Genomic DNA, 8,898 nt, shown 5'->3' with positions numbered 1-8,898 from the left:
TCGGTAGCTTTAGGTCCAGCCATACAGACACACTGGAGCTCATTCATTACCACAACCTGTCCCCCTCTACGCTCTGTGCCCCATACTCTGCCACCTCCCTCCCCCAGCTACCCAGCTAGCTACCCATCCACACACACACACACACACACACACACACACACACACAACACACACACAACACACACATCACACAACACTCACACTCACTCACACCCACACACACACGACACACTACACACTCACACACACCCAGACACACACTCTGAGGCTCTCAGGCATGCAGGCACACAATGTTGTTTCGGGCCACCCACCAGATGTGCAGCTTGGCTTGGTGAGTCAGAAATTATTGGACAGGGAAAGCAGTGAGCTTCAAGCGGGCAGCCCTACAGAGGCATGGAAATCTGCCCCATGTCAAACTGTAGCAGAATTAATGACAGAACCTGTGGATTTGAATGTTCAGCTGAAAGTCTGACTAAGCAGAGGAACAGTCCACATGACAAATCATCACCTGACAAAGTGCTACTTTGATGTCTTTTATTATCAGTCAGACATGAACTTGGAATATAAAATATATAATACAAAATTACAAGTACAGTACAGAGTACAAGTGACATCTTCAAAGAACGATCTGTAAGTGCAAATTTACAGTGTATCTTTAACTAAAAACATATTATATATACAGTGATTTAATTGGTGATTATCAAAATGGTTGCCAATTAGTTTTCTTTCAAGTAATTGATAACTTTACTGAGTTTCCTATCTAATTTTAATACAATAACAACCTCTTAACTTGTTATCTTTAGCATTATATTAAAAAGTACATGTATTCTGTTCAACAGGCATTGTCGCATATTCAAGGGGCAGAAAGTGAAAAACTAGAATTTAGAAAATTACTATTAAGACATTTTCATTACAATAGCTTTTATCAGCATCCACTCATAAGCAAGAACGTGTATGAACAGTTAAGACAACTGAGCAGAAAATGTTCTGTGTGTCTCTCCTCTCCAGTGGGCCTCCTGGGGCTGCTCAAGTGGAGGACTCGACCTGAACTTCTCAAAGAAAACCTGGAGAAACTCAAAATCATCGATGGAGAGGAGGTGGTCAAGGTCAGTGGTATGAAGTGTGTCTTTGCATATAATTGGTGTGTGTGCGAGCTCTCACCGAACCTCTCCTTTGTCTTTGTGTATGTGTGTAGTTTCTGCAGGACACTCTGGATGCCTTGTTCAACATCATGATGGAACACTCTCAGACTGATGACTATGACATCCTTGTGTTTGATGCCTTGGTGAGTATGTGTGTGTGTGTATGTGTGTGTTTACCCAGCAAATACTTGTGTGTGTGTGACTGTGCGTGTACCTTGTCAACAGATGCAGCTGATTTTTTGACAGGCTGCCTGTGTGTGTATCGAGCCTGACATCTTTGTGTCTACCTGTCTATCTTTTACCAAATAAACATATCTTTTACGATGATTGTTCATAACTTCTCGTCTACCTTGTAAATGTCTACTGCTGTGTAAACATGTAACTGTCTCTCTGTTTCTCTATTCTGTCTCCCAGATATACATCATAGGTCTGATTGCTGACAGAAAGTTCCAGCACTTCAACACAGTGTTGGAGGCCTACATCAAGCAGCATTTCAGTGCTACACTGGCCTACAAGTAAGTTACTTCCTGGATTGACTACTTCCTTTCAACTAATTCTTCGATGTTTTCTGTTTCTGTTGAGTTTTCTGAATGACAGTTCTCATCACCATGTATGTCTTGCATCAGAGTTTAACAAATTTAACAAAGTTTACCCATCAGACCACCAGAATCTTGAAAAGATAGGTACATTTATTTTATTATATATTTTACACTTTCTGTCTAAAAAAGAAGCAACAAAACAAATATAAACATTGTAAGCAAGCGACGTGTAAGAGCAAAATTTGTTGCATAGATAACAAAAAAGTCCTTTTGCTCTTCATAAGTGCTTCAAAAAGTTCAGTCACAAATCAGTATGCTCATGCAACACTCCTGTTAATGTCTGGAGAAAGCAAAGAGATTGCCTTATTGGATCTGCCACAGGAGACTTTATTATCAATTAAACTCACTGAGCGCGGCTGGCTATTTAAGGTTTAAATAATTTACTCTGGGCTCCATAAAATGACAGCTGAGCACTTAATTTAGGTATGACCTTAGACAACAGTGTTAGACTTTGTGTAAAAAAAACCCATCCGACACCTTACTTGTGTGAAAAGCAAGTTTTGCAATATTCCTGTTTGCATTTCAAATGAAGGATTACATGATCTTTCACGAGGCAAGTCTCCCACCTCCTGGGAATTATGGGATCTTTTAAATCCCATCATAATCTCAATAATGCTTTGTCATCAAGCCAAAAGACTGTTTTGTGGTTATTAGAAAGTTGGGCAGAACAGTTTAAAGTACAGTACCAGAAATGCATACATAGCATTAGTGTGGGTTGTCCCAGTTGGAATCAAATGCATAATTCTGTCAGGTACCACATTCTCCATGCTAACTTTAAATGCTACCTGAAGATCTAATGTTAAGTGATTAAATACTGCACAGTTTCCATCTGCCACTGGAGGTCCGTCTGTGTGTGGTGGCCTTTGGAACACTTGACTGAACAGGATTAGAGTATGCTACCTTACTGTACACCCGGCTAGCCAGAGTTTTAACCCAGCCTCTCTGTGGAGTAGCAGCTAAAGCACTCAGGCATGCTCCCCAAACACTTCATTCTGCTTCTTACTCTCTGATAATTCACTTCACTTGATCCAGTGGGTGCTAGAGAAAACATTTGTTTGCATTGCCAAAGCTTCAGTTAGGAAATTAAAAACATGTCTGACTCCTCCTGCTCTCTTTTCCCCCTGAATCTTTTCTTGCTTTCCCCGACCCCTTCTCCTCTTCTCATCCTCCTTTGCCCAATTATGCCTGTCACTCTCCTCCCCTCTCAACTGCTTTTCTTTCTTCCTATCTGTTCCTCACTCCATCTATTCATCTGTCTCTCCACCATCACTCCATCCCTCCCCTGTCAGTGTGTTGGTGTTCAACCTCTTTAAGAGGGTCACTGCAGCTTAACGCCTGTCAGCCCAGAGGCTGTTATGTAAAACTCTCTAACTCCCTCTCACTACATTTTAAACTCCCTATCTTTCGCTCCTAAAAAAAAGAATAAATCTGTGCTTGCCTTTAAGCCACTCACCAAAAACAAAACCAGGGAAGACTGAATGATAATATAATAAAAAAATGTAATATTTTCAAGGCCACTGATGGCAGTGAGGCCAGATTAGAGTTCATTTTTTAAAGGGAATTTTATTGTTTAAGAGGATTCAGTAGTTTTAAACCAGTTAGTGGGTGATCCCATGTTGCCATTTCATGGAAATAGAGCTATCACAAAACCAAAAGTCTTAACTATCTGTAGGCCTACAGTATTGTTTTATGTGTAATGAATATGATAGTATTGCATTCCATTAAGATAATGCAGAGGTAGATTGGGCAGAGACATGCTGGCAGGTCATAAACTTAGACTGAACTCTGTGCCACCTACACCTCTCTCCAACTGCTTTGACACACCAGAATATTTGTGTGTCTAAAGATGCCTGTGGGGTGCACATGTGTTGGAAAATGATTTTCTCACCATGCATCTGAGGGGAAATAAAAATGTCTGTGAGCTGTGTGAAAGGTACATCTGTTGAGGTGTGAAATACTATTTTGCAATTTTTCCACCTCCACGTCCCTCCCAGTCTTCCTCTTTCTCATTCTTTTACTCCTTCACCCTGTTGCACTCTGTATTTCTGCTCTATGGAAGTGAAAAATGAAGTTGGTGATTAACTTTCCAACTTGTGGAACATCAGAAAAGAAATGACAGTTCTGACTGAATGATTTTGATTTCTTTCTTCCCTTTTCTCTTTTCTTTCTGTGTCTCTCTTTCTCATGTCTTTCTTAAATAATTCCCTCCCAGAAAGCTGATGGCAGTCTTGAAGCGGTACCTGGATGTGTCCAGCCGAGGGGAACAGTGTGAGCCCATCCTTCGAACCCTCAAAGCCCTCGAGTACATCTTTAAGTTCATCGTACGCTCGCGCATGCTCTACTCCCAGTGAGTGTACCTTTTTTGTGGACTGATCATTATGATAATGACTGCTTTTTGGACCCACAATGATGCAAATATAGATTCTTGAAGGCACAAACACACACACACACACACACACACACACACACACAGCCCACTGACATTGCATTGTCGGAGGCTCGGAGTAATTCGCTTTTTGACAGCTCTGTGAGGGAAAAGGCCCTGCGATTACAGCGCACTAATGTTGCTAATAAGCACTGATGATGAAGTGCAGCCGGTCGCAACATGGGCAGAGCTAATGACAGGGGCGCAGGGCTGCTGAAAGGGCAGCCAGTGAACACCAGGGACAGGGACAAAGTTTTCTGCAAGTTGGAGAAGACTTATGACACCACTGTGCGCAGGGCCGGGCGAGCTGCCACCCATACGATGGGAGGGTAAACAACCATTTATAACCTGCAAACATTGAGAAGTTGATTGCTGACAGGATCAAAGACATGAGACTTGAAGGTACTATGTGTGTTTGTGTGCAGGCTATGTAAGACACAGTCATGTTCTATAATGTAGTACGGTATGAATTTGCAAGATCTGTTGGTGAATTGGTTAAGGGGTTGGTCTGGCCTCTATTAGGAGAGTGTTTACTTTGGTGCGTTGTATAGCGCCAGTGGTTCTCAATCCTGCTTCTGGAGATAATTTCCAGGGGTTGGCCTGTTACAATTAAAATAACACGTTGGTGGCAAGCAGCACAGAATTGGAGAGAAAAGGAAACAGTTCTCAGCATGTTCATCCCTTTAAGGCCTATCTACCTGACAGAACTCAAACACAGTTTACTAATCTATTATACTTGTATATTAGGATTTTATACATGTTAACAGGGGGCCCCAGTTACCACAGTAATTATCGAGCAATGTAATTTCTATCTCTGCTTATTTTGCTTTTTAGTTCCTAAACCCCAACCTGATTATTCTTGGGGGCCCTGCTTACTTCTAAAAGGTTAGAACCACTGGTATAATGCTTGGGACGGTGATCTTCTGGTCTGTGGTGTGTTCGTATGTGTTATGCTGCTTTGTCCATTCAAAGTCCAACAGGGGTCGATGGAAGGTCTGTGTTTTTAATCTACTAAGGGGATTGCTGGGGCGCTTCTAATTGTTGAAATTGCCTGGGTTTTCTTTTTTTTTTCATCGTTTATCGATTGTGGGTGGGTTTCCTTGGTTTATTATTCATGTGTGTGGGGTCTTGTGGCTGGATACCATTTGTGTGGTTTCTCAAGTTGGTTGAGTGTGTGGGTGGTGTGTACACACAGCCCGCACATATACATTTTAAGCATACTTCTAAGTTATAAGGGTCTTGAGTTTCTGTGTGGTGTGGTGGTGTGGGTGTGTGTGTGTGCGCGCGCATCAGATTATTGCTCCACTGCTCCTGGACTGACTGAGCCATAGTTGCCACCCTCCCCTGGGTATTTCTAAACCGATAAATCTCACTTTCCTGCTGTCCTCCTCTCTCTCCTCCTCTATCTGTCGTCCTCCAACTACCTGCAGCCGACAACTTCAGGTTGCTCCACATCTAAAGTTTTTACATCAGATTTCTCCTTCTATAAGGCCTTGTCATGCCCACAGATAATCTGGTATTCAAGGGAGCCACTGCTGTTGTAGGTGCATATGTAAGGCTCCATCATCATCACCATCAAGACTAGCAGTCATTAATAGTTAAATAGGTGACATTGAAGATTTATTAGCTTGTCAAACTGGTTCATGTTCATGCAAAGTCTATTAGGAGCTTGTGATGTTTACTTCAAAAATATGTTAGGCACGTTGTACCAGATTTTGCTCTTTCCTTCACCTTCCTTCTGTCCTTCACGCCCTATAGCTTTCATTACTTCCCTGTGGTCTAGTCATCAGTTGTGTCTGTTTTTCTTTTTCCTTTTCCCTGAGCACCTACTATGTTCTATATTTCTCTTTTGTGTTATCCTCCCCTCCTCCTCTTTCTTTCCATCCCTCCCCTCATCTTTAAATCTCACCTCTCTCCTTCGTCATTCATCTTTTACTATGGAAGCACATTGTGTTCAATTTGTCAAATAAAAAATATGTTTTTTAGTATTAAGTTCTTTTCTTATTAAAGTGATAAGGATCTTATTATGAAATCACTTCTGTTTCCTATGACATCATATATCACAATTATGTAATATTTTGTAGTTATCACCGTACCTTTTCTAATTTTGTAATCTCATTCATATAATGACATTATTATATCATTATTTTGAGATAATTTCTTATGATAAGAAGAATAATATCTGGTAATAATAATTGCCGCCTCACCCTCCCCTTCCAAGGGTTAAGGAGAAAGTATGTTGGCTGCCAAACGTGCAAAAACACCCCTAACCTGAGCCAGAATTTGGTTTGTGTCTTCTGGGCTACTTTAAAAACATAGAGGTTCAACATGGCTGCCTCCACAGAAGGTGATCTGACGCGTAAAAACAGCTCATTACAAAGATAACAACAATTCTTATTTTGATTGTGATTATATACTAATAAAAACATACCTATGAATATTATATTCAGTTTGTGCCTTCATAGATCCTCCTAAATGTTACACACTGGACCTTTAAAAGATGAATAAAAATTATGATCTTGTGTGTGATCCCCCTTCCCCTGTCTCACCCCTCTGTGCCTCTCTGTCCCTCCCTCCCTCTGTCCCTTTTTCCATTTCTTTCTCACCCGTCCTCAATCTCACCCACTTTGCCTCTGCTTCTGGACCTCTCTGCTCTCTCTTCCGTGTGCGTGTATGCATGTGTGTGTGTCAGCCAGTGTGTCAGCTCATCTTGTGGCCCATCTTGCCTTTTATTAGACATTGGCCACGGTTACATGCACATCATATTTCAGTTTTTGCCCTTATTCCGAAAAAGACAATATTCCTACTAAGCTGTTTACATGGCAATTCAAAATGGTATATTCCACTAATATTCCTGTTTACATGCGTGCATGCTCCGATTATACTAATTGTTAATGGCGTACTGTACACCCTTCGGAGGACTTTCCTTCCTTTTCCCTCTCTCCTTTTCAAACTGCAGTCATGTTGTGCTCCCGTGGTAAAAGTGCAACAGCTGGAGTTCTGCCAACACAGCCTCCCTCTTTCATTCGTTCAACCACCTTCTTGAAAAGTTTAAGGTTGTGACATTTGTCTTATTTGAAAAATGCTCTATTCGGAATGATGCCTAATTAGGAATATCCAAACAGAATATACTGTTGATACGACTCTTATCAAATGTGTAATATTTTCATCTTTGGAATAATAGTGGAAAATAATCTTTTTCACTCTTGAGTTTGCAGGTCCGAATAATACTGATGTATGTTTAATTATATTTAATGTTTAATGTTTAATGTTTATTTATATTGTTTGCATAAATAAACTCTTAAACTCAAGTAGGATTTAATAATACTCAAGGTAATTGTGTGACTCATTGCACTAAGTTCACATTTTTAAAAGTTTCACTTATCAGTCTTAGGGGAGCAATGTAATGTTTATTATACTATTTTGATGCATTGCAGCAATGTTAGTCAGTGCAATGTTATTCACTCGCCTATGTGTCTTGCAAAATATCTGCATTTCAAATTTGGCCAAACCTGAGGAAATCTTGTATCTCACTGCTTAATTACAGCATTGAACAGTTTTACTGATTGGTCCAGGGAGGAACGGCAATTATGAATCTTAACAAGGTGACATTTGTGACTGATTTGCTTAGACAGGGATTTCATAATTCATGGGGGACATGTTTAGTGTTGCCTTGTTTTTCTCCTTTTCCTCCTCTTATCCACAACTACATGCAACTGAGCTGTCCTCCTTCTGTACTTGCTCTCCCACTCTTCCTTTCTTCATATTTTTCCTTACTGTCCCTCACTCTTTTCCCTCCCCACTCACCCCCCTCGTTGATTGCCTTCCTTTCATCCCTCTCTCTCTCTCTCTCCTCTCCATCTATCTCCAGTATTAGTTTGCTGAGCTAGTATGACATATTTGTGTTGTTGTGTTCATGTGTGGTATTAAGTTCCTGTGTGTGTGTGTAGATGCGTAGCAACAGCCTATGGACATTTTTAGTTCATCTTTTGAGTTGGATTAAAGTGGTACTTTACAGGCTGTAACATGCTATACTCTACTAATGGGACACAACTTTTACTTAAGTGTACATATATGTGTGGTGGGAGTGCATAAACTGGTGTTATTACACCAACACTGACCCTGACACATCTAGACATCATCACTCTCTACCCATGCACAACACACACACACTCATACACGCGCATTCATGCACAGACGGGGACGTGGATTAAGCGGGACAATGCGTCTGTAATCATAACTGTAGTCTGCAAAGAGTCCAGTGATAATACCGCTGTGTGTTACTGCCTAATCCCTCCCCCCACATGCTAAATTCGCTGTGTGCCACATGCTAATCCTTCCCTCCAGCACTCATAACTTCTATTGTAATTAACAACTGCACAGCTTTACTGAATCACACAGAGATTGCGGGGAGACAGGGAAAGGAAAGGGGCGGAGAGATGGATGAGAGAAAAGTTTGCTAGGGGTGGAAGAAGAGGAACTGAAGGGATGGTAGACGGTGTGTGGGTGTTTTTATATGTGAATTGCAGCAACAAAGATAACCCTTTTTTTAAGTCAGAAGAGGATTGTTGTAATCACAGCAGTCAGTGCCTATTGATGTTTAGTTTTACCTTGTCAACATCATACTACATTGGTTTGCTATGTTAGTATAATTGAATGTAGTGCATTGAACATGTTTACCGGGTAGCTTTATAATCACATAGTAGCCTACGTACAGTGGGTACGGAAAGTA

At 40.9% G+C, this 8,898-nt stretch overlaps 1 protein-coding gene across 1 annotated transcript in view; it reads right to left on the bottom strand.

Moving 5' to 3' along the window:
• LOC118333861 (dedicator of cytokinesis protein 2-like) overlaps positions 1-8,898 on the bottom strand; it is a gene marked incomplete in the record, with an annotated part of 95,202 nt that overhangs the window by 72,991 nt on the left and 13,313 nt on the right.

Source organism: Morone saxatilis, unplaced genomic scaffold (assembly GCF_004916995.1).
Source record: "Morone saxatilis isolate NCDOM2014 unplaced genomic scaffold, NCSU_SB_2.0 Contig22, whole genome shotgun sequence".
Taxonomy (NCBI): Eukaryota; Metazoa; Chordata; class Actinopteri; family Moronidae; genus Morone; species Morone saxatilis.
Note: the sequence above shows the minus strand (reverse complement) of the source record. Positions and strands in the feature narration are given on the sequence as shown.